At 41.5% G+C, this 26,186-nt stretch overlaps 1 protein-coding gene across 1 annotated transcript in view; it reads left to right on the top strand.

Annotated features, from left to right (window-relative positions):
• Window positions 1–26,186, top strand: part of LOC149221604 (Haloacid dehalogenase-like hydrolase (HAD) superfamily protein) — a 204,672-nt gene that overhangs the window by 173,645 nt on the left and 4,841 nt on the right.

Below are 26,186 nucleotides of genomic sequence, written 5' to 3'. Positions count from 1 at the left end.
ATGCAAGAAAAAAGGAATTAGCAGCCGACACAGAATATTCAAATGATGACTGCTGAAAGGAGGACCGACGAACCTCGAATTAGTATTATCACTAGAAGTGGAGCTGCGACCGGTAGTGATAAAGTGGATGAAAAGAAAGAATCTGAAAGTACATGGGTCAGAAAGACTGCTGAGAAAGTTCTTGTAGAAGTATTTATGGAAGCAAAGCGAAGTTTTATGGATGTTGGAGCTTCGACCTCTAGTGCACAACTAGAGCCTGATGAGAAAAGTAATTGCGACATGTCATCAACTTCGATACAGAACCAAGCTCCGACACAGGATTGAGCTTTGACACAAGACCATGATTCAACAAATCAAGTAGGTATTTAAAGTCTTTTCTGCAGACTTGTATGAAATTGTTAAGAGATCAAAAGGCTATAGAAGGGCTTCAGGAGTTGATAGATTCCTGTGCATCCAAAGAAACACCACGAAGTGAGATGCGCGCAGTCAATAATTTGCATCGACAAAAGAGAACCAGAAGAGAAATGAGGCTTAGTGCATAGATAGGAGAGTATGAGATGGATCAAATTATTCTAGATCTGGGATCTGATGCTAATGTCTTGACGAAGCAGACATGGGAATTAATGGGTAAGTTGAAGCTACAGTGGTCACCTATTCAGTTAAGGATGGCAAATCAACAAAAGATCTTCCCTCTGGGAAGACTACCAGGTGTCATAGTGGATATTGAAGGAGTTCGCACTACTACTGATTTTGAAGTAATAGAGATTGTCGATGACAGTAACCCTTATCCTACATTGCTTGGAATTGACTGGGCATTTGACAATATGACCATAATTAATCTGAAGAAGAGACAAATGATATTTGAAGGAAACAATATGAGAGTAATTGTTCCTTTGGATCTATCAGGAGTAAGATATACAGAACCAGTCAAAGAAGAATACATGGGAATTAATGGGTAAGTCGAAGCTATAGTGGTCACCTATTCAGCTAAGGATGGCAAATCAAGAAAAGATCTTCGCTCTGGGAAGACTACCAGGTGTCACAGTGGATATTGAAGGAGTTCACACTACGACTGATTTTGAAGTAATAGAGATTGTCAATGACAGTAACCCTTATCCTGCATTGCTTGGAATTGACCGGGCATTTGACAATATGGCCATAATTAATCTAAAGAAGAGATAGATGATATTTGAGGGAAACAATATGAGAGTAGTTGTTCCCTTGGATCTATCAGGAGTAAGATATACAGAATCAGTCAAAGAAGAATACTGTGCAGTTGACATAGACAATATCTATTAGGTGACAACGAAGGAACATGATTGTGTTAACCCTACTACAAAGGGAAAGTTGAGTTGGGAGCGTGATAATTCTTGTACCTCAGACTCAAAAGAAGAGTTGGAGAACTGGCATAATAGGCTGCATGAAGTATCCACAAGGCGCTATGCAAGAATTACCAAATCAGTTCATTGTATGATATCTGAGGTATGTAACTTGCCTTCTTATGATGGCTTAGGTGATGTAAATACTTTTCTTAATGATTATGAAGAACAAGTTCCAGAAAATCAAAGGTTTTCAACCTTGGATATAGCCTTGAAAGCTACCCTTGCTAGATGGTGGAATGCACACAAGAAGAATATAGGAGGTTGGCAGGAATGTCGAAGACTGATGGGGATAAGGTTTGGACAGATAGATACAGAGATGGAGATAAAATATGATGGTGAAACTAATCCTAGGAAGCATATCTAGCTATGCACTACAACATGGAAGGAGATTCCACAGCAAGAATGGGTACATGGATTCATTCATACATTAGAGACAATCCCTAAGAACTGGTACCTAGAAACGGAGCTTCAACATGGTACTGTGAACTGGGCAAACATGGTTGATGGCTTCATATTAACATTAAGCTTTGAGGACATTTGCCCATACATAGATTTGGGCCTTCAGATTGTCAAGAAGAGGATCTTTGAGAATGTAATCCCACTGACATGGCAACATTTTGATTGGGCTGCACAGATAGAAAATGCACTAGAGTGTTATAACCTTACTGCAGATGAAGAAGAAAATCCTTGCAACATCGACATTGCAGAATCAAAAGGATACCGTAAAATAATTGGACCTGAGCTAGAGATACTAGACATAATGAAGCCACTGAAGACCAAGAAGGTGAACATAAGATCAGAGAAGGAACCCAAGTTTGCAACAATAGGAGACTACTGGGATGAGGAGACAGTCAGTAAAGTTACAGAGTTACTTCATGAATATCAAGAATTGTTTCCCACCAAGTTTTTAGAGTTGAAGGGTATAATAGGAGATCTAGGAGTAATGAAGATTCCCCTTTAGCCTGATGCCAAACCAATCAAACAACGACCTTATAGACTGAATCCGAAGTATAAGGAGAAAGTGAAAGTAGAGCTTGATAAGATGATAGCAACAAGAATTATTGAACCTGTAGAAGAATCAGAATGGGTGAGTCCTATGGTGGTGCAAGAGAAGAAGACTCAAGGAGAAATTAGGATCTGTGTTGATCTGAGAAAGTTGAATGATGCATGTTTACATGATCCCTTCCCTACCCCTTTCACAGATGAAGTGCTAGACAATGTAGGAGGTCAGGAAGCTTACTCATTTACAGATGGATTCTCAGGTTATCATCAGATTAGGATTGCACCTAAAGATCAGCATAAGACCACATTTGCTACAAAATGGGGCTCATATCAATACACAGTAATGCCTTTTGGATTAAAAAATGCCCCTGCTATATTTTCTAGGGTGGTGGTCGCAGCTTTTAAGGAATACATCCACAAGTTTTTAGAGGTATATTTTGATGATTGGATAGTATTTGGATTGTTGAGCAAACATGTTGGAAGTTTAAGACTTATGCTCGACACATGTAGACAGTATCAGATCTCTTTGAACCTAAAGAAGTGCATATTGTTGGGACATATTGTTTGTAAGCAAGGACTAATGGTGGACCCTACTAAGATTGCTATCATTGTGAACTTGCCTCCACCTAAGACAATAAGACAGCTTCGCACTGCGTTGGGATATATTGGGTATTACAGGAAGTTCATTAAGGGGTATGCTCAAATCACCACGCCTATGGAGAAATTGCTAAAGAAGGATGTAACTTTTCAATGGAATGAAGAATGTCAGAAGAGCCTCGACGTATTGAAAGAAAAAATGGTAGCTGCACCTATACTAATGTTCCCTGATTGGAATAAGGAATTCCATGTCCATGTGGATGCCTCTTGTATAGCTTTGGGAGTGGTACTGGCACAACCTGGTACAGGAGAGATTGATCATCCTATAGCTTTTGCAAGTAGAAAGTTATCTAAAGCAAAAAAGAATTACACCACTACAGAAAGCGAAGGACTGACCATGGTATATGCTTTGCAAAAGTTTAGACACTATTTGTTGGGGTGACACTTTAAAATGCTTACAGATCATTTTGCACTGAAGTATTTGGTTAATAAGCTTGTCTTAGGAGGAAATATTTGCAGATGGTTAGTGTTATTTCAGGAATATGGCTTTGAGATCATTGTTATACCAAAGACACTGAATGTAGGACCTGACCATCTGTCAAGACTGGAAACAAGGGAAGAACCAACTAGCATAGAGGATAATCTCCCTAATGCCCAGTTATTTGCAATTAGATTGGCAGATGACCATTTCACATATATCATTCAGTTTTTGACCACAGGAATGGCTCCTTCAGAGTATACTACATAGCAAAAGAATGATTTAGTGGTTAAAGAAACTAACTTTTCATTAATAGTAGGACAATTATATAAGATGGGGCCAGATGAGATACTGTGTAGATATGTTCCTGAACATGAAAGACAGATGATTCAAGGAGAAGCTCATGGGCATGCAGCTGGTGGACACTATGCAGGACAAGCTACTGCACATAAGATTTTGAGAGCGGTGTTGTGGTGGCCTACACTACATAAAGATGCAAAGGAGTACAGTCGAGCATGTGATGTGTGTCAAAGAACAGGGAAGCCTTCCAAAAGAGATGAGATGCCATTGGTACCACAAGTTATATTGCAGGCCTTTGATAAGTGGGCCATTGATTTTGTTGGACCCATCAACCCACCTGGAAAGAGGACTGGTGCAAGGTACATAATTACAGTGACTGATTACTTGACAAGATGGGCCGAAGCACAACTAGTAAGGGACTGTAGCGCAAAGACTATTGCGAAGTTTATTTTTGAGTACATATTGTCTAGATTTTGCTGTTCGAAGATTTTGGTGAGTGACCAAGGTTCACACTTCCTAAATAACACTATTGAAGCATTGCTTGCAGAGTTCCAAGTTTATCATCAGAAGAGTACCCCTTATCACCCTCAGGCCAATGGCATAGTAGAAGCATTTAATAAGATTTTGGAGAATACACTCACTAAGGTATGCAATGTGAATAGAGATGACTGGGACCTTAGAATTCCAACAGTTTTATGGGCTTATAGGACCACATGTAAAAATTTGACAGGTCAGACACCCTTCAGGTTAGTTTATGGGCAAGAAGCTGTGATGCCCATGGAGTACATCGTGCCTAGCTTGAGGATTGCAACTTTTACAGATATGGCAGACCCTAATATAATGGAGGAAAGAATGTCGCAGTTGATTGCTTTGGAGGAAGATAGATTTATAGCAGGATTCCATCAACAGGTATAGAAAGCAAGAGAAAAGGCTTGGCATGACAGACATATTAAGCAAAAGAAGTTCCAGGTAGGAGACCTTGTTCTCCTTTATGATAGTAAGTTTGTAAAATTTCCAGGAAAATTCAAGATGCATTGGTTGGGCCCATACATTATCAAGCATATTACTGATGGAGGCGCAATTCAATTAGCAAAGTTAAATGGAGAATTAGTTCAAGGAAGAGTAAATGGCAACAGGTTGAAGTTGTACAGGGACAACCCTGCCCCTACAACTTCGTTCGGAAGAAAGGAGAAGAGTCTTAGTGCCACTTGCAGTTGAAAGTGGGCACTGGACTATAAACTACGCTGCAGAGAGAGCTTTGACGTAGGAAGTTATTGTTGAAAACACTGAGAGGGGGGGTGAATTAGTATTCCTTAGCAATTATCACTTTTAAATATTTTCAAAGCATTAGTTAATCTTCAATTATTATTAATGTTTATGCAGTAATAACAATAAATAAAAGAACACAGTAGACACAAGAATTTTAGGTGGAAAACCCCCTCCGGGTCAAAAACCACCGAACGCTTTTCTAATAAATTCTTTAATCTTCAACCCCAACTGAAATGAAAGTAGTAACTCTAGAATTCTAGAAAAACATTCTTCTCTAGCTCCCACTAGAAGGATGCCCCAACGCCCTGGTTTCTTCAGTAATCAACTGAATGGATGCCCCAACACCCTAGTGAGCCTCAACTCGCCCTAGCACCACCCTACCACCCTGAAGTGTTTACAGGCCCCAACCTATAGGTGACTTCATTCACCTACCTAGCACCACCCTACCACCCTATAAAGACAAAAATTAAATACAAAAGTGTGGACTCCCGTACCAGGGACAATGATCCACGATACAATATGATTTACAATGATTTTGACCGAACACCCAATCACACTATGACCTGCAACCCAACCATGACATCATCCCAACAGAGACTCCTATACCTCCCAATAATGCCTTTTCGACTCTAGGTAGATTGACTCTTTTACAATAATTATTCTTCCAATGATGACACTTTTACAAATGACTCGTTTACAACTTTACAATGATGACTCTTGGCCTTGACACTTCTTCACAATATACGGATGGTTGTCATGTCTTCAAAGGATGTCCCGCTACAATGCTTCCTTTGATTTGATACTTCTGCTCTTGAATTCTTGCTTGAAGTTGTACTTGAATTTTCTTCTACTTACATGCAAAATTTGCCCGGCGAAACCAATCCCAAAACAAAACAAAATACCCTTCAACTTACCTCTGTCTGCAAAACACATGTAAGTGCATAATAATGAATAAATACAAATTAAAATTACAATGCATACCTGAAGTGTACTTGTCACTAGATTGGGGACAAAATTCAGGAAGCAACGACATAATCATGGAACAAGCTAGAGGATCGCTACGCCGCACTTCTAACAAGTGTCACGGAGCGCATTGCAGAACTGAAGACATTGGCACAAACAGTCAGACAACCAGTGTAGGCAGAGGAGAAGCTTGGAGAGGAAAGACCAGTAGAGCCTACACTTGCAGCGCGGATAGCACCGATACCTGCCAAAGCCCTGCAATTTGACTCCGTCGAGGTACAGCAGCAGGCCAAAAAGTGGAGGTACGTGAACATGAACATCGCAGCAATGCCACTTCAGAGATTACACAAGATGCATCAAGAGATCATAGATGAGTTGAAGCAGCGCGAACAGCTCACTTCGTAGCTAAACATTCAGGTAGAGAGAGAGCGAGCTTCACTGAAGCAGAAGCTCGACCAGGCGATCCAGGAGAGGGATCAGGCAGTACAACAGCAACAGAAGCTGAAGGAGGTGGTCGAAGCAACATGCCGCGAGATTTCGGACATTGAGGTCCGAGAAGAGGAACTAGTGGGGGACAAGGTCGACCTTGCAGTAAAAGGATACAAGGATAAGATTGCGGACATGCAATTTACATATGAGATGAAGATCAACGAGCTATAGATGAAGATACAACCAACCACATCAAAGGAAGTTCGAGAGCAGAGGGAGGTCGACCCGAAGGCTGCAATGGCCGACATCTCTGTAGTAGTGGTAGATTGTGGGAAACTATTAGATGAGAGCTTACAGATTTGGACTTCGATGCAGGAAGATCCAAATGTGCAGAAACTACAAGAGGATATTGAACAAAAGTAGCAATAGCTAGAGGAGATTCGGGAAACTTTGAAGACCTTACCAATCTCATAGAAGCTCACAAAGATCAATGAGGGAAATGAGAGCTTACAGATTTTGACTTCGATGCAGGAAGATCCAAATGTGCAGAAACTACAAGAGGATATTGAACAAAAGTAGCAATAGCTAGAGGAGATTCGGGAAACTTTGAAGACCTTACCAATCTCATAGAAGCTCACAAAGATCAATGAGGGAAATGCCTTCCAGAAGAAGATAGAGGAGTTGAGGAAGGAAGAGAAGACTCTGACAAAGAGAACTCAACCATGGAAGGATGAGGCTCTCCAACTATCCCAAGCAGTGGAGGACAAGCGTCAAGAGCTTCGACAACGAGAGATAGCAGTGATGCAGAAGGATACGAAACCAGTGATGGAAGCACTGCTGGAGGAAGTGTGTAGCGAAGAGAAGCAGGTCACAAACATTCTGCAACAGTTCAACAATGCCTACAACAGCATTGCAACGAAGATCAGAGGCAAATCGGTTGAGTGACTCGGGACGAGTCACATGTGAGTGTTGGGGGCCTGTTGGGTGAAGCCCAACTTGGCCTAGATTTTGGCAAAGACTCTGCATTTTGTGGGGTAGAGTGCGCAGTGGAGCAGCGGAGTGCATTTTGAGGAATTAAATATACCGCGCGGTGTCATAAGGGCTTCGGGGTGGGTCGAAGCCCCTCCTTTTTGTAAAAGTGCGTGATTTTGTAAGGGATCAATGGTTTTGGGGCCATAGTTGCTTGTTTTAGGGAGTCCATGGTATTTGGACCATGGTATTTTGATGATGTAACCCTACAATGTAATAGTATATATAGGGTAAAATAATAAGAAGAGAAGGTGAGAATCAATCAGAGTTATGGATGAATTATTGTGATCTGTAATTTGGTAACAAAGGAGAGGCTTTGCAGCTAAGTGCGCAGAGGCTTGGAGAAGAGTCTGCCGCTGAGTGCACAGACAGCTTGCAGCTTAGTGCGTAGGCCAAGAACTGTTTGGTTTCCAAAGATTCATTATATTAAGCAACAGTTCTTGTGGATGTAGCCCTACACTGGGGTGAACCACGTTAATTTGGTGTTTTTATGTGTATATTTGCTTATTATTTGTTGTATAGTAGCAGATATTACAATTTCATTTTACTTCAGCATAGTGATGGTTTGTGGTTTTATATGGCATCTTTAAGAGATTAATCTAATGCAGCGAAGTGATTTATAAATGCTAAGAATAAGATAACATAATAATACCACATCTCCTAGTCCTTCAAGGCTGTAGAAACTTGGTTCTGCATCCTCCCATAGTCACTTCGGGTGAGACTGCGATCTGCTTGCAGGTCGTTGCCGAAAGGGCCAGTGATCAAGGGTTTTGTTGGTGCGTAGTATAGATTGAACCTGGGTCAGCCCAAATCGAGCCAACACCTTCTTCACCAGAACAACTGATGAAGCAAAAGGGCTGGAGCTAAGCCTAATGTGCCCAAGTGCCAACAACTCATCGATGGACCTCTCAAACTCAACCCTGTATGCCTTGGGATGTTTGTATGGGGTAGTGATCACTGCCTGTACTCTCGGCTCCAACTCAATGGTATGCTCAAAACCTTGATCAGGAGGTTGCCCGGGCGGTATGTCTCCAAACACCACCCGGTACCTGTCTAGAATATCCTGTATGTCTAGGTGTGGTGGCTTGGGCTGACCCCTAGCCCCAGAAATCCTCAATTCCACGGCCCACTTGATATCGCCATGCCTTATATCTGTCTCCATCCTATGGGCCGAAACAGTCTGTGGAGGGTAAGAGTGCATACCCCTCAACAAAACCAATTTGCCATCCGACCTTGTGAATTCCATCTCCAGCTTCCTCCAATCTGTAGTGACTTGCCAAGTGAATAAAGCCATTAGACAACCATCACTGCGTTGGTGTTTGGTACATCTACCACAAAAAAGTGGTCTGTCACTGAATAGTTCCCCATGGCGATTGTCAAGGCGGGAACATAGTGAGTGCATTGCTTGGTCCTATCTCTTGACACAAGAACTGAAAAGCCCTCAAACTCCTCGTTTGTGATGCCCCTCCTTTGAACCATCTGTGCATCGATGAAGTTGTGGGTAGCCCCACTGTCCACCAAAACTGAAACACGCTGCCCCGACACTGTGCCCCTGATCCTCAAGGTCAAAACTTGGGTACCCCTCGTAAAGATGCAAGGACCCCTCCTACAGGTGCGAAAGAAGCTTCCCCTAGTGGTGGTGGTGGTGGTGGTCCCCTCTCCACATGTACTGCACTGTCATCTCCACCCACTTCTAGCTCTAGCTCATCCTCCATGTCACTGTTGGAAAAAACCTCAATGTAATGGGCCTTGCTTGTTGTACATCTATGGCCTAGTGCCCATGGTTCTTGACATGTGAAACACAATTTCCTCCTCTAGAGGTCCTCCTGATCTCCTCATCCAGGTGCCCTCGCCCCTGGTTGGCTCTCAGTGGTGGAGTCCTCTCGTCTCTTCCCCTCTGTTGGAATCCCTGTCTAGGTGGAAATGGTGCTCTAACCTTGGGTAGGGCATCTTGCAAATCTTGAGTCCTCCCTACTGTGTCCTGCAAGGTAGTGGGCTTGTTGGACCTCACCAGTCCCTTCAGTGGCTCTGCTAGTCCCTCTATAAACATGAATACCCTCCTGGCCTCTGACTGATCAGGCACCATCACTGACAACCTCAAAAACTTTGAAATGTAGGTCTCAGTGCTTCCCATCTATTTGAGCTTTGTCAGCTCCCCAAAATGCTCCTCCGGGTCTCTCCTCTCGAAACACTCCAACACCCTCCTAGTGAACTCCTCATAGGTTGCCACTCTAGCATGCCCCATCATGTTTAACACATGGAACCACCAGTCATGGGATTCTCCCTCCAAATGTAAAGTGGAAATTTTAATTGCCTCACCTTCCATCATCTAATTGAGCTAGAAATAGACATCCAGCTTCTCCACCCATGCTCTTGCTGAACTCTTGGAAGCCCCATCGAAAGTTGGGAGGAAGAGTCTCCCCATGGTGTGCTGTAGATCGGTGCCATGAGTGTAGCTTCCTCCACCTTGTCCCTTCCCCTTGTTATTACCTTTCAGCTGACAAAAGTCCCTGAAGGTAATGGCCTCTCTAAAGTCAGGCCCATATGACTGATACTCTATAAAGTAGTCCCCCATGGGCATCTCCTCTTGCCCTTGCGACCCTCCAGCACTGGATGCTATGAATGTAGGAATGGTGGACCTAGGTGGTGTGTTGGGAATGAGGGGTGCATTGGGGCCATGACCCCCTTGGTGATGCGAAGTACCAGAGCCCTCACCAATATGGAATTCCCCTTGAATCCCTTTGCTTTTGTTGTTGTTGCAGTTTTGTTGACTCAGCTCCTAATACCCTGGGACAAATCTTGTACGACCTTGAGAAGAGATTGGGCAAACTCCTCTTTGCTTCCCCTGTCTTCCACGTTATCCCCCATATTTGGCCTTTCAACCTCTGGTTCAGTGACCTCTGGATCTGGGGTGATTTGTAGCTGCCTCTCTCTGCTTTTGTACCTCTGTCTCCTGTAGGTTACATTTTGTTGGTCCTCTGGTGTCATAGACTAGTGTTGTTCCCCCACACATTGAGCCAAGACTATGAGCTCTGATACCACTGTAATATCCCTAAGGAAATTTTACAGTAAATAATCAAAGCATGCATAGACATAAACACACGTAAAATTACTCAAACATTAGAACACCAATTTAAAGCCAAAAATTGCGCTGCTGAGTGATTTTATTGATAAATCATGAAGTACAATAGGTGCTTGGAAAGTATGCACTTGGGCTTGCCCAAGGAAAGCTAGCTAAGCCCAAGTGATGAATATGAGATCTCCTCCAAGCGTGCTAGCTGGTTCTCCTTGGCTCTACGCTGATGCTAGTTGTGTAGAATCGCTGCTAGGGCCTCTTCTGTTGCTTAGAAAATTTCGAGAAATTAACCCCGGGCTCTCCACCAAATACCCAAAATAACCCACAAAGGAATTGGCCGATGGTTGACCTTGGAATTTCAGCCCTATTTTCCCTCAATGGCTCTGTTGCTAGGTAATTCGACCCACCTGTCAATCCTGCTGCAAAAGGCCCCCAAAATAGCTGCAATCTCCAACAAAATACTTCCCCAGACTCCACCTCAAGTCTCAGCCCCAAAATCACTTCACTACTCAACCTCCAAGCATACCTCCTCCAAGAACTACTCAATCCCTGCGCTACTGTTGCTGAACCTCTCGACAAACTCGCACTCCCTACTGTTGGTACGAAATGGAATAGATGGAACTCCCTCCTTGGGCTGGCACTCGAAGTCCACTGAAGCAAGGGTTGAGATTTTTGCTCGGAAACACTCATGTGCTAAACAACACTTGCAGACTTGGCTTCAGCTCAAGCGTGCTTTGTCAAAGACAATTTTCTCAAAAATGAATGAATAATCAAAATGAGTGCCTCTTGCTCCTTTTGTCCAAAAGCCTCCAAAATGCCCATGTGGGCCCAACTCGACTTTCCCCCACCAACTTCGCTCTAATGGGTGCGTATTTCCCTTGTGGGCCACATTTCTCTATGGGTGGCCCCCACGTTCCACTAGAGGCTCGATTTTCCTCCGCCATCTCTAACGTTTGGGCTCACTTTTGACCAAATATACATGTGGGGCCTCGAAACCCACACTTCCTAAGTGCTAATGCAAATTTTTTTAAAACTGGGCAAAATTGATATTTCACTTAGCAATGTTGCTGAGTGGGAATATCACATGGAGGACCTCATAAAGTTGTTTTTTTTTGGACCTAAGAATTTCTTCTACCAAATATATTTTTTCTACTTGGAGGGTAATTAATTTTCCCTTCATTTTTATTTTTTGGATAATTTCTGGCTTAATTTTTAATTTTAATTTTGCTAGAAACTAAAATTAAAAAAACGCGAGGGGATTAATTATTTTTCCACCCTCTAAGTGTATCTAAAAAAATAATTTAGCCATGGTGTCTGAGTAACCATGCATTAAATTATTCCTAGGGACACTTTTACATCAAATATTACAATTTCAACCCTTGGAAGGGGAAATACACATAGACAGACTCTTGAGACTCTACCAAATTTTGCGACAAGACGCATGAAAAATACATAGACTCGATAAACACTAGGACTCACCTAAGACCTCGTTAAATGAGTTGCACCCTAGCTTTGGGGTATATCTGGGAGAAAAACTCTGCCAATTATCCATGTTTAGAAACACACATAATTTGGTGAGGTTAAAAACCTCCCTAGGATGAAACCCTTTGAGAAGAATCATAGGCTTAGCTAGGTGTTGTTACATGGCTTAATAGTCATACTAAAATCATTTACAATAATTTTTTGCATAATTTGGGATTACAATGATGATATTACTGAAATTTTTTTGTCCACACTTTTGTACTCTACTTCTTAGACTATTGACATATGTGGTCAACAAATCCATCTATGTATCGCAAGCTGATTGGCTCATTAAACTATCTGGTTAACACCAAACTTGATATTTTTGTGCAGTGAACATGCTGAGTTAGTTCTTGGTTGAGCCCAGGCATGTACATTGGATTGTACCGAAACATATATTGAGATATCTATGTGGAACTACTAATTATGGATTGAGATATGTATCAAATGGTGAACTACAACTGCATGGATTCATTGACTCTGATTGGGCTAGAAACGCTGAAGATAGGAAGAGCGCTCTAGGATATTTTTTCAGTTTGGGCTTCGCTATGATATCTTGGATGAGTAGGAACCAAACATCCGTTGCAATTAGTACTACTGAAGCTGAATATATTGCTGCTTATTTGGCGAGTTGTGAAGCTGTGTGGCTTCGGAAGTTACTCGCGAGGTTGTTTGATCTTGTGCTGGAACCAACTGTGAGATATTGTGACCATCAAAGTTGTATGAAGCTCTGAGAACCCATTTTCCATGATAGGTCGAAGCATGCCAAGATTAAGTATCACTACATCTGGAGCATTATTCAAAAGGGAGCGATGAGGCTCCAACATATCTCTACTGATGAATAGGTTGCTAATATTCTTACAAAGCCTTTGCCCCAAATAAAGTTCATTTACTTTAGGGATAAGCTTGGAGTTGTTGAGACTCCCTCCCTTGGCTAAAGGGAGTGTTGATGTTGTAGCATCTATGTGCGGCGAATCTCCCTTAGGTCATGGGGCTTGATCAAAAACCATGGTTTATGGTGTTGAAGAAAGTGTAACTAGATTCGGTCTTCATGACATTGTAATTGTGATTTTTGTAAACAAGAAATTGAATTTAATTATTATGCCTTGCTGCATGGGTTTCATGAGCAAGAGGTTTATTTATTTAGTGGCTCCCATTGAGAGCCTTAGGATTTACTTTAAAGAGTCAATGTCATGCTCTTCTTGAGCTTATGTGTAATGTATACAAGTCTATAGTGTTAGGATATTCCGACACATAGGATATAGTTAAGTTCAACTTGGTCTAGTATAGAGTTAGGTAAAGTGTGTTTCTTTACCGTTGTACATTTTGTAACTTACAATCCGACGGTCACGATATGTAGTGATCCGACGGTTCACTCTCACCTCGGTATTACCGACACTTGATCCGTGGCTTGACACCCGATTGGTCCATGAGTTCTATTTAAAGCGCATGGAGGGTCATTATTCGGGTAATCCGTGCATGAGAGAAGCTTATGTAAATTTTCATTCTTTGATTAATAAATTGCCTGTAGTACCCACGTTGGGACAGGCCGTGGACTGTTTCCCTCCTTGCACTTTGAGGGTTTTAACCACGTCAAAAATACTGGTGTATTGATTTGAGATCTGGTTGTGAGCGGTGTCCTTTTGGTATTCTTTCTGAGGAACTTACCCTGTAAATTCCTACATGGTATCAGAGCTATTTGAGGGCCGCGTCCGTTGGTGATCCAAATCTGAAGCCGGTAGAACTGCATGCGGCTGTCGTTTCCTAGATCTGCTGTTTCTGACTGCTTTCGGGCCGAGAGGACTTCTCTGTTGCGTTTGGAGCATCTGTTCCAGTGAGGAACCCCTTTCGTTTCACGCGAAAAGGTTTCCGGTAGCCCTAGCTGCGTCATTTTTCAGATCGGGAGGTATACAGTGTTTTTTTGCAGTTTACTGTTATTTTCTCTCTGCTTATTTCGGTTTTGGTTTATTTAGCCCTTTTTTTTCAAACCGAATCTATACCTTTCATTTCTGCGTATGCTCTTTGCCCTGCGACTCTGTGCGATCTGGGCAAATCAGAAACAGAAAGGAAGGATTTTTCTCATGCGTATGCTCTTTTCCCTGCACCTTAGTGTGATCTCGGAAAATCAGAAACATTGAGAAAAATATTTAGTTTTTCGGCTAAAGCTAACTTTGAGATTTTTTTTTAAAATTTCTAGTTTTTTTGGCTAAAGCTAACTTCGAGCCGCAAGGTTCGTTTTTCTGTGCATATTCGTGTTGGGTTTTGTGTTTTGTGTTTTGTAGGGAAAAAGAGCTTTCTCAAGGCAAGCACGCAAACCAAGCCCCCCCCCCCCTCTCTCTCTCTCTCTCTCTCTCAAATTTTTTGTATAGATCAATTGGTTCAAAGCTATTTTAAGAGAGTAGAGGTCTTGGGTTCAAGTCTCCATTTTGTGGGGGCGGATTTTTTCATTCCTGCACATTCGCGCACTTTGCTGGCAACTTCAACAATTTTTTTTTCAAAAAGCCATAACTTCTTCATCCGGAAGCCTTTTTCAGAGCTGTTTTTTTTAAAACCGCCTATTTTTTCGAGATCTATCCATTGGAACACTTACTTTCAGCATCTTCAGCTTCAGTTTTTTTTAAAATGGAAAGTCCATGCCAAGTCATTCTTGACAGCACTAACTACTTCCAATGGGTAGCCTACATGGAAGATTTACTTAGAAGTAAAGGTCTCTTCAGAATAGCCACAGACCAAGAGAAGAAACCAAAAGATGAAGACAAGGTTGCAAAATGGGAAGAAAATAGACAAGATCAAGCACGTGGTTTGATAGGGATGTCTATTTCTCCTGATCTTAGATTCCACATTGCAGACCTTGAGACTCCTCATGAAGCATTAGAAAAACTCGCTAAAGTTTTTGGGATTAAAAATGAAATTAGAGCCCATCAACTTGAAAATGAGCTGCTTACTTTGGATCCTAATAATTTTTCTTGCATTGAAGATTTCTTGTCCAAATTCAAGACCCTTAGATATCTCTTGGAAGGTGTTAAAGTTAAGAAAGAAGATGGTAACCTTATTTATTCCATCCTTACTAAATTGGGACCAGCCTACTCTGTATTTGTTTCCACTTTCCATTCTACAAGGGAAGCTTTCATTTGTCAAGGAAAAGACTACAAGGCCCCTTCCTTTGACTCCTTTTGTGATTCCTTAATAAGAGAACAAGAAAAACTCTTACACCTTGGTCTTCTTAATCTTGGAAACTCTTCCACGAAAGCGTTAGCCGACCAGCAGCAACCAAATTCAAAGAATCCTAAGAAGTCATATCCTCAAAAGAATGGTCCTAAACCATCTCAGCCTCAAAATGAAAGATCATTTCAGCAAAATGATAAGACCAATAAAAACAAATGGAAGAAGACTGATAGACATTGTAACTTTTGTAATCGAGATGGCCACTTAGAATCTAAATGCTTTAAGAAGATGGAAGCCTTGGAAGCCGCAATGAAGAAACATAACATCCATGTGGAGCCTACTTCAACTTCAACTTCCGGAATGGCACTTTTTGCATGTCATTGTCAATCATCTCAGTCTGGTTATGCATTAAATGTATCTTCTTCTTCTTCTCATTCTCATGAGTGGCTCATTGATTCTGGAGCCTCTTGTCACATGGCCAAAGACCAAGCCATGTTTTCTTCTTTAAATGATTGTAACACCAAAAATATATATATTGGTGATGATAGATCTCTTAATGTTGTAGGGACTGGAACTGTTCATCTAGACAATGGTCAGTTTAATGATGTATTATGTGTTCCAACCTTATCCTGCAACCTTCTATCTGTCTATCAGATAACTCATTCAGGTGAAGGTAAAATTGTTGAATTTTCACCTCATGATGTTGTAATCAAGGATCTAAAAGATCCTAAACAGATTCTAGCTACTGGTCTTGCTGATGATTCCAAAACGTTGTATAAGTTTCACAACTTTGGGTCATCAAATCTTCCCTAAGTATTCGTTGCTCACAATGATGAAGTGAGCAAACTTTGGCATGAGCGATTTGGTCACTTAAACTATCGCTCCCTTCAGCATCTATGTAAAGAAAATATGGTGACAGGTCTTCCTATGGTATCTTGCAGAGATGGTGTTTGTTCCGGATGTGTACTCGGAAAACATCATCGGGACAGTTTTGACAAACGTGCCTCTTGGCACACCTCAGCCCCTTTACAGCTTGTGCACAGTGATTTATGTGGTCCTCTTCCTGTTGCTTCATTATCTGGCTGCAAGTACTTCTTAACTTTCATTGATGATTTCTCCAGACGCACTTGGGTATACTTCTTAAAACTCAAGAGCGAAGTCTTTAACACCTTTTTGGCTTTCAAAGCCTTTGTTGAAAAACAATCTGGACATCAAATTCTTAAGCTAAGAACTGATAATGGTGGAGAATATGTTAAAAACACATTCATCAACTTTTGCACCGAAAATGGAATTCAAATGCAACATACTGTTCCATACACTCCACAACAAAATGGTGTAGCTGAAAGGAAAAATCGCACCTTAAAGGAAATGGCTAATTGTATGCTGCAATCTAAAGGACTCAGTCTTAGTTTTTGGGCCGAAGCAATTAATTGTGCAAATTATATAATCAATCGCACTCCTACTAAGGTTCTAGAGAATATCACTCCAGAAGAAGCTTGGAGTTCCATTAAACCAGATGTAAGTCACTTTCGTGTGTTTGGAAGTGAAGCATGGGCCCATATTCCAGATGAAAAGCATAAAGCTTTAGAACCTAAGAGTGAGAAATGTACTTTTGTTGGATATTCTGAAGATGTAAAAGGTTATAGACTTATTCCATTTAAGTCCAAAAATGTTATCATTAGAAGAGATGTAAAATTTGATGAAAATAAATCGGCCTGCGAGCCTAGTCCGGCGGATGTGCCACCTCTTCCTATCTCTTCTACTTTTGAAAACATTTCTTCTTCAGATGATGAAAGCGAGGATGATAATCCTCCCCCACCTTCTCAGGATCCTCAACATCCAAGATGGGTCCGTGCTACTCGGGATGCAGCAGGTGATCTTGCCGGTGATCCTACAGATCAGCGACGTACACGTTCTCAGTTTGAAAGAGCCTCTTCTTTACTGGCTCAAGCTCCAGTAAATCATGATCCTGACACTTTTGCGGAAGCTTCAGGCCATCCACATTGGGAAGCAGCTATGAATGAAGAATATCATTCATTGATGACAAATGATACATGGGATCTTGTTCCTCTACCAAAGGGACGCAAACTTGTTAGATGTAAATGGGTTTACAGAACCAAGTATGGACCAGATGGGAAAGTTGATAAACATAAAGCTCGTCTCGTTGCTAAGGGCTTTTCACAGGTTGAAGGCATTGACTACACTGAAACCTTCTCCCCTGTTGCCAAAATGAACTCTATCCGCCTTGTTCTTTCCCTTGCTGCCTCTTTAAAATGGGAAGTCCATCAGATGGATGTTAAATCTGCCTTCTTGCATGGGGACTTGCAGGAAGAAATCTATATGGAACAACCCATTGGCTTCATACAAACAGACTCCAGCCTTGTTTGTCGACTTAAGAAATCCCTTTATGGCCTCAAGCAAGCTCCTCGGGCTTGGTATGCCAAAATGGATAGCTTTCTTTTAGAATCTGGCTTTTCTAGATGTCATTCTGACAATACTGTCTACACCAAGAAAGTGGGCAACTCTCTTATCATCCTTGTTCTTTATGTTGATGATCTTATGCTTACTGGTAGTGATCCCAACCTTATAAACCATGTGAAGTCCAGCCTTAAAAAGAAATTTGAAATGACAGACTTAGGACACTTACACTATTTTCTCGGTCTTCAAGTCTTGCAATCCCAAGAGGGTATTTTCCTTTCCCAGTCCAAGTATGCTTGTGATATTCTTCGTCATTTTCACATGGAAGACTGTAAGCCAGCCCCTTCTCCCTTTCAGTCTGGAGTCAAACTTTCAGTCTCTTGTACTTCTCCTGAAGTTGATGCTACCTTATACCGTCAACTTGTCGGAAAACTCTTGTATTTAACCCATACTCGTCCTGATCTTTCCTTTGCTGTTGGCCTTGTTGCTCGTTTTATGCAAAACCCCCGTGAAAGTCATTGGAAAGCAGCTAAAAGAATACTTCGTTATGTTCGAGGTACAGTACAGTTTGGGATTCATTACAGTGCCAAAGCAGCTCCTCTGTTAGTTGGTTTCACTGATTCTGATTGGGCTGGTGACCCTGATGATCGGAAGTCTACTGCCGGTTATGTCTTCACTCTTGGTTCAGGACCTATTACATGGGCTTGTAAGAAACAGGCTGCCATTTCTCTTTCGTCAGCAGAAGCAGAGTATCGTGGTACCGTGGAAGCTAGTAAGGAAGCCTTGTGGCTTCGTCAGATCCTATCAGAGTTTGGCTTTGAGCAGCAACATCCAACCACACTTTGGTGTGATAATCAAAGTGCCATTCAGCTATGCAAAGATCCAGTCCAGCATCAGCGCAGCAAACACATTGAACTACACATGCACTTCATCAGAAAGCTCATTCATGACCATGTTCTTGAAGTGCAATATTGTCCAACAGATGATCAAGTTGCAGACATCTTCACAAAGGCTCTCACAGAGACGAAGTTCACTAAACTTCGATATATGCTTGGAGTTCAGGAAGTTGTCACTAAGGGGGGATAGGCTCTAGTGCCTCCTTCCTTCTCCTATTGTGTCATATTTGTAAATCCTTCAATCCTATCCCAAGTTGTTCTTAAGGGGGGATGTTAGGATATTCCGACACATAGGATATAGTTAAGTTCAACTTGGTCTAGTATAGAGTTAGGTTAGAGTTAGGTAAAGTGTGTTTCTTTACCGTTGTACATTTTGTAACTTACAATCCGACGGTCACGATATGTAGTGATCCGACGGTTCACTCTCACCTCGGTATTACCGACACTTGATCCGTGGCTTGACACCCGATTGGTCCATGAGTTCTATTTAAAGCGCATGGAGGGTCATTGTTCGGGTAATCCGTGCATGAGAGAAGCTTATGTAAATTTTCATTCTTTGATTAATAAATTGCCTGTAGTACCCACGTTGGGACAGGCCGTGGACTGTTTCCCTCCTTGCACTTTGAGGGTTTTAACCACGTCAAAAATACTGGTGTATTGATTTGAGATCTGGTTGTGAGCGGTGTCCTTTTGGTATTCTTTCTGAGGAACTTACCCTGTAAATTCCTACATATAGAAAGGTCTAGCCGCCCTCCAAGACAAGCACAATCCTCTTAAAGACATCAGTCAACAAAACAATGAAGAGAACAGTTATGTCGGCCTCCTCAAAATGAATATTAATATCAAGTCTGCTCATAAAAGGTGACACATCGGTTCAATGGACATGTTGGCTCAAATATAGGGACAAACACCTATATAAAGGAGCTTGTACCCTCGCCGTTTTACAGTGACATCTTTGCATTCCTCTTTGAAATCTCGGTCAAATTCAAGTTACAGGAATCTTGGATGAAGGAGTAGTACAATGTTTCAGTGAGGAGAAATATCCCTACGGTTTTCGGATAAGGATTACGAGGGTACACACTCACATACTCTCACAGTCTCATATAAGAAACTTAGTAATGCTACAGTGATATATATTCTCGGCATAGCCATGACAAGTAAGATCTCGGTGAACACAATCACATTCTTAGTGAAGATTTTAGTGCAATCATGATGAACATAGTTACATTCTCGGTCAAGGTGCAGTCATGATCCTAACATGGTTATGATCTCGGTGAAGGCTATGATGAGATAATCATGATTTCGTTGGATCAAAAGGCAGCTCTCCAAAACATATCTCAACTTGGAGATCTAGTTGATGAATACCTCGATGAAGGGACAACAAAGATGTTGCAGGAGTAATGAAATGGTGCAGTAGTGATGGCCTCAATGGTGCAGCGATGAAGATGATCTCAACAGTGAAGAGGATTGGTGTCTTGGTCTTGGAGTGGCCTAATAGGTCAAGGGTCATGGTCTTGGTATTCGTCAATTGGAATCTCTATAAGAAGAATTTTGTGCGGCTTTTCCTCTCCAAGAGGGAGAGGTTTTGGCCCTGGCAAAAAGCAACATCTCGTGTTCTTGTCTCTTTGTTTTGGTAGCTATTTGATGAACTAAAGAAGACACACTCTAATAATAACAAGTGAAGACTGAATAAGAAGAATAAGTTGAAACACCTTACAATTAGTTATCATGACTAGAAGAATCTCATTAACTCTAACTGCCCTAGATTCTTCAACATGAAATCAAAGCTAAGGTGCTGAAGTCAAAGGAAGGGCAGCAAAAAGAGACATTCAAGGATCAACTTCAAGAAGAGCATCAAAGCAAGTTGAAGGGCTTTGTCAAAATTGAAGGATTAGTGTACAACAACAGTTTACAAAAGGTTTTTGTCTATATAATCAAGGAGACAGTCTACAACAACATGAGCTTTTTCATCATCAAAAGGTCACCAAGACCCTCATCAAGTTGTCTACAAAGTAAGGTAGCTCAAAGGACCTCAAAAATGAAGATTACATCATCTTGGAGAAGGTTGAAACTCTAGAAGCAATCCTGATCTACACTACAAAAGAAGGCAAATCATATTGAGGGCAATAAGGCATGGTCATCTTCAAGAAAGAATCATCTCCTTGCCTTAGAAGAAGATCATCTGAAGAAGCAGCAAATCATTCTCACCAAAAGGAGCAACCTTTTCTTGAGGAAAGGCTCTCTCATTTGAAAGATCATCCAAAAAGAAGCCCTAATACATCTTCTTCAACCATCATCAAAGTGATCAAGTGGAAGAGTTCATCTTCACATGTCAAGTAGGTATCTTTTCATTCTATAATCAACTTTGGTTAAATGACTTCATGTTTGCAAGGAGATCTATAAATTAGTTGGGTCATCAAGGCTCCTCGCATAAGAAAGGGGGATAGATATAGTCCCCGGAAGAGAAGTCATATGAAATGATTCCTATGTCCTCTCATCCCTATGTAGTAGGAGAGGTGACATAAAAGAGAGATATGAAGTGCTAGAAGATATACTCTTTGAAATGCAGTGAAGAAGATCATATCACTTAGACTTGATTGAAGGTATCAAAGAATGAAGAAATACCTTCACAAGATCTCAACTGGGAGATGAAGACAATCATCATTGTTCTAACTGGTAGGCAAGGTAACAAATGTCCATGAACAAAAAGGCTACCTCATTCAACATGTGGTCTCTATGCTAGATAGAGAAAAGTTGATGGCAAAAGTATTGAAGGTTAAAGGACTAAAACATGTGCAGAAAGGAAAGGGAAGTTTGGTCCTCAAATAGTATAGCTAAGATTATGGAAGTTCATATCACCAGATAGATGGAGGAAGCTGAAGAAAAGGGCCAAGGAAAAAGGGAGTAACAAATCTCTACTATGATTGAGATGGTATCCCTCACAAAAGGGTCCTATCATAAGCTTTTGTTATAGATATGACAACAATAATAAGATGCATCGTGGCATCATGAAAAGCATTAGAATCAAGAGCTCGTGACATCACCATGGGAATCATGAAAAACAAAATCCATGGCAGTCAAACATGAAGGATGTAGCTCTTGGGAACCTCATTGGACATTGCAGGAAAGGAAGAAGTCATCCAGGACAAGGCTCATCATACATCAAGTCAAAAAGGAAACATTTACCAGACGGGGATATGCAAGATCCTCAAGGTTCTTTGAAGGAATTCTCACAGGAGGGTTCACTAATCTAGAGAGGAAGCAAGTGCTTCATCAGGAACTCCAACTTATGGAATTCATGGGATGATGGTATGATGACATGAAGTAGATCAAGGGATTGAAGACCTTTTCAATCAAGGAAGTTGCTGGAAGAAGCCTAGATGACCTAAAGGTAAAATGAGGTATGTATGCTTGTGTTTAATATTATAATGTCATGTCATATGGTTGCAGGTAACATGGATCATTACTTCTACCTCGAGAAGCATGATCAAGGGAAAATGATCTCCTCCTTTGAAAGGATGCAGGAAGGCATAAGTCACACTAGATGAAATTAACATAATATGTCCTCATATGAAGTATGAGGTGGTTGACTATAATTAAGAAACTCTGATTGAAAGCTCTTGGGAATGGAATGTGTGAGAAAGGAAGAGATGTGAGATATGCAACCGTGATGAAGGCAATCAACATCCAAAAGACCAAGAAGATTTGACTAGGAAATCTCCCAGAAAGATATGAAGATTCTGATGGAAGTCTGAAAAAAAATGGAGATCCTTGACAATGGATATCTTTAGGAGATGTGTCAACATGTATGAAGGATGCTGATACCTACAGGAAGATGTCATGATGAAGAGCCATCTTGAAAGGTACTATTTGATTTAATGTTATGTTTTGATTTCTTGAATAATATCTGGATGAGTTCATGTAGAGCTACTAGAACAAGGATTGTAAGTGCAAGTACAATTAGCATTCATGTGGTGGATGGAAATTCCTGAAAGAAGCATGATGAGAAAGAAGTAGCCATATGAAAAAGGTTCCAGATATATACCAAGAAGGCCACTTTCCATGAAGAAAAGAATGATGACGGACCAAGAAGTAAAGTGGTCGATGGCCTATGCCCTACAAGGAAGAAGCTCAACTGAATTTCATGACATCAAGCAAAGAAGTTGATCAAGCAGCTGAAGGACCCACAAAGAAGAAGCTACTGATGAAAAGACAAGTCCTTGATTAAGAGGCAGCTTGGATTGGGTCACCCCTGATTAAAAAGGAGTGACAGTTGTGTTTTTCTATTTCATGTGTCATGCACTAGACCAGGACCAACTACGGTAAGTCTTAGTGAAGGCCATGGAGAGAAATGTAGACACATGATGGATGACATTCTTGTCTCCCCTTGGAAAGAAAGAATGGAGGATTGGGTAATCATCTGGCATCCGATGCTCTTTGAGGATGTGTAGGGCATCCAAGATAAGAGTAGGCAAGAGGACCGATATTCTTTGAGGCTTCGGAACCCAAGATAAGAATAGTCCTAGAAGGTCATACTCAGTGAACACCCGGGTGGGTATGTACCTTGAGAGACAATGATGAAGGTGTCTATAGTCATTTGTCTCGCCAACATTGTTCTCTGATTTGATGAGATAGAGTTGTCGGTCAAGGCCTTGCTGTGGAAACAATGTTGGTTACTATGATGCTATACAAATGGGTTACCAATCCGATTCTTTTTATGAGAAATTCTTCAGATTGAGAATGACCAAGTGCCATCACGAATACCTCCCTAGTTAAGAGGCAATGTTGAAGAAAGTGTAACTAGGTTCGGTCTTCATGACATTGTAATTGTGATTTTTGTAAACAAGAAAATGAATTTAATTATTATTCCTTGCTGCATGGGTTCATGAGCAAGAGGTTTATTTATTTAGTGGCTCCCATTGAGAGCCTTAGGATTTATTTTAAAGAGTCAATGTCATGCTCTTCTTGAGCCTATGTGTAATGTATACAAGTCTATAGAAAGGTCTAGTAGCCCTTCAAGACAAGCACAATTACCCTGAAGACATCAGCCAACAAAACAATGAAGAGAACAATTATGTCACCCTCAAAATGAATATTAATATCAAGTCGGCTCATAAAAGGTGACACATCAGTTCAATGGACATGTCGGCTCAAATACAGGGACAAACACCTATATAAAGGAGCTTGTACCCTTGCAGTTTTACAGTGACGTCTTTGCATTCCTCTCTGAAATTTCTGTCAAGTTCAAGTTACTGGAATCTCAGATGAAGGAGTAGTACAATGTTTCGGGTGGGAGAAATATCCCTGTGGTTTTTAGATAAGGATTACACGGGTACACACTCACATACTCTCACAGTGTCGGATAAGAAACTCAGTAATACTACAATGATATATATTCTTGGCATAGCCATGACAAGTAAGATCTCGGTGAATACAATCACATTCTCGGTGAAGATTTCAGTGCAATCATGATGAACACAGTTACATTCTCGGTCAAGGTGCAGTCATGATCCTAACATGGTTATGATCTCGGTGAAGGCTATGATGAGACAATCATGATCTCGATGGATCAAAAGGAAACTCTCCAAAACATATCTCACCTTGGAGATCTAGTTGATGAAGACCTCGGTGAAGGGACAACAAATATGTTGCAACAGTAATGAAGTGGTGCAGTAGTGATGGCCTCAATGGTGCAACAATGAAGATGATCTCAACAATGAAGACCATTGGTGTCTTGGTCTTGGAGTGGCCTAATAGGTCAAGGGTCATGGTCTTGGTATTTGTTAATTGGAATCTCTATAAGAAGAATTTTGTGCGGGTTTTCCTCTCCAAGAGGGAGAGGTTTTGGCCCTGGCAGAAAGCCAACATCTTGTGTTCTTGTCTCTTTGTTTTGGTAGCTATTTGATGAACTAAAGAAGACACACTCTATTAATAACAAGTTAAGATTGAATAAGAAGAATAAGTTGAAACACCTCACAAATAGTTATTGTGACTAGAAGAATCTCATTAACTCTAACTGCCCTAGATTCTTCAACATATGGTTGGGGAAATTGGCCTGGATTTCTTCCTTAGGTCATGGGGTTTGACTAGGAGACCATAGTTATGGTCGGGGAGATTGGCCTTGTTACCCACTAGTTTGTGGGTAATATCCCTAGGAGAAATTTTTTCTCCAAGATGGTCTTCAGCCAACAGCCAACAGCGCCTTATAGCCATCAGCTAGTTCATTGTGCCATTTCTTCGCCACTTGAGCTAGCGATGTGGTCCCTCGCCCATCTACCATGATCGTATGTTTGAAGGTGGGCCTCTCGAATCTAAAGGTATGCCTTGTCATTTTGAAATTGAGTATTGTAGTTTGCTTATCATGGACACTTTTGGGCATGGATTAATGGGGGGATTCGGCGGACAGGATGCACTAGGTATGTGATTTTGTCTCCTAGATCCCTTTTAGGTATTAACCTTGGATTCTAGTCCCTTGGGATCTATTTCACTGACCATTGGTTTCAGGGATGGTATTTCACAGGAAACCCCGATGTTGGTTGCGTGGTCCCGCTCCCTCATCTGCTCATATTACCCTCGTTCCATTCATTATCATCTAATCCATCATTTCTCCCACCTGGGTTGACATTCCTCCATCGGGTCCACATAGGGTCAACTTGCCCCATCCCCTTGCCCACACCTTGGGTCATGGCCTGGAATGAAGCCCGGAGGTTGATGTTGCTGAAAAGAAAGTTAAAAGCATATATGGCCACATTCAACAGGAAAAGTACCACAGAATGCAAAAGATGGCCGGGACAAAAAAAATATTTAGCACGTGGGCAAAAGCCAATACATGAGCTCTACCCCATCATCATGGCCATCACCCTAGTTCCTACAGGTTCTATGAGCCTTCTTCATCATATAGGAACCCATGATTGTCCCAACCCCTGCTGGGCGATGAGCCGCCCCACCTCAAAAAGGGGATACCACTGCTATATCTTACACATCATGCTCTAACCCTTGAAGCCTCGAGCAGTTCATAAAAGAAAATCATAAAAAGGCAAAAGACATATAAAGAAGGGTGGAAAAACCAAGGCCGAGGCACCTCATGTACCACGATTGCTCCCTCCTACATAATATAAACCCAAGTGTGGGCTTCTCTCTTATTAGCTACCCTTGTGCCCCAGTATGTGACCCAGGGTTGCCCCTTCTCATTCCTACTTCATCCACCTATCTGTCACATGTCACCACCTTTTGAAGGATGTACCTTGAACAAATTATCCCCTTTAGAAGTACAAACCACCTAATAGGGCACTTGGTTAACCCCATTATGGAAGGGCAGGCAATTAAAGTCCCCACCTGTGGTCTATAATTAGGTAAGCTCATTTACTTGATTTCTCTAATGACTTGTTGTACTGGAAGGCTAGGGGACACACTGGATCTTATGCAGGATTGCAGATGATTTCCATTTGGGTTTGGTCTCCCTATACGGGGTCCTAATCCTCCAGAGGGCTGCATTGGCATATAGGGTGAGCTTTGAGAGCTGTGGGCCTCCATAGTAGTAGATTTCTCTTCATGGATTCCCACAACCATTCAGAGATTGTTCGTGGTTCACTTATTGGATGAGGAGGATGTACCTGATCCACCATGCCCCACTGACCCCAGATCTACACCATACACTTGGC

The sequence above is a fragment of the Pinus tabuliformis genome, chromosome Q (assembly GCF_031772625.1).
Source record: "Pinus tabuliformis cultivar Carrire ecotype Pingquan chromosome Q, CPIR1, whole genome shotgun sequence".
Lineage (NCBI taxonomy): Eukaryota > Viridiplantae > Streptophyta > Pinopsida > Pinales > Pinaceae > Pinus > Pinus tabuliformis.
The sequence above is the reverse complement of the archived record's forward strand: the minus strand, read 5'-3'. Positions and strand labels throughout refer to the sequence as shown.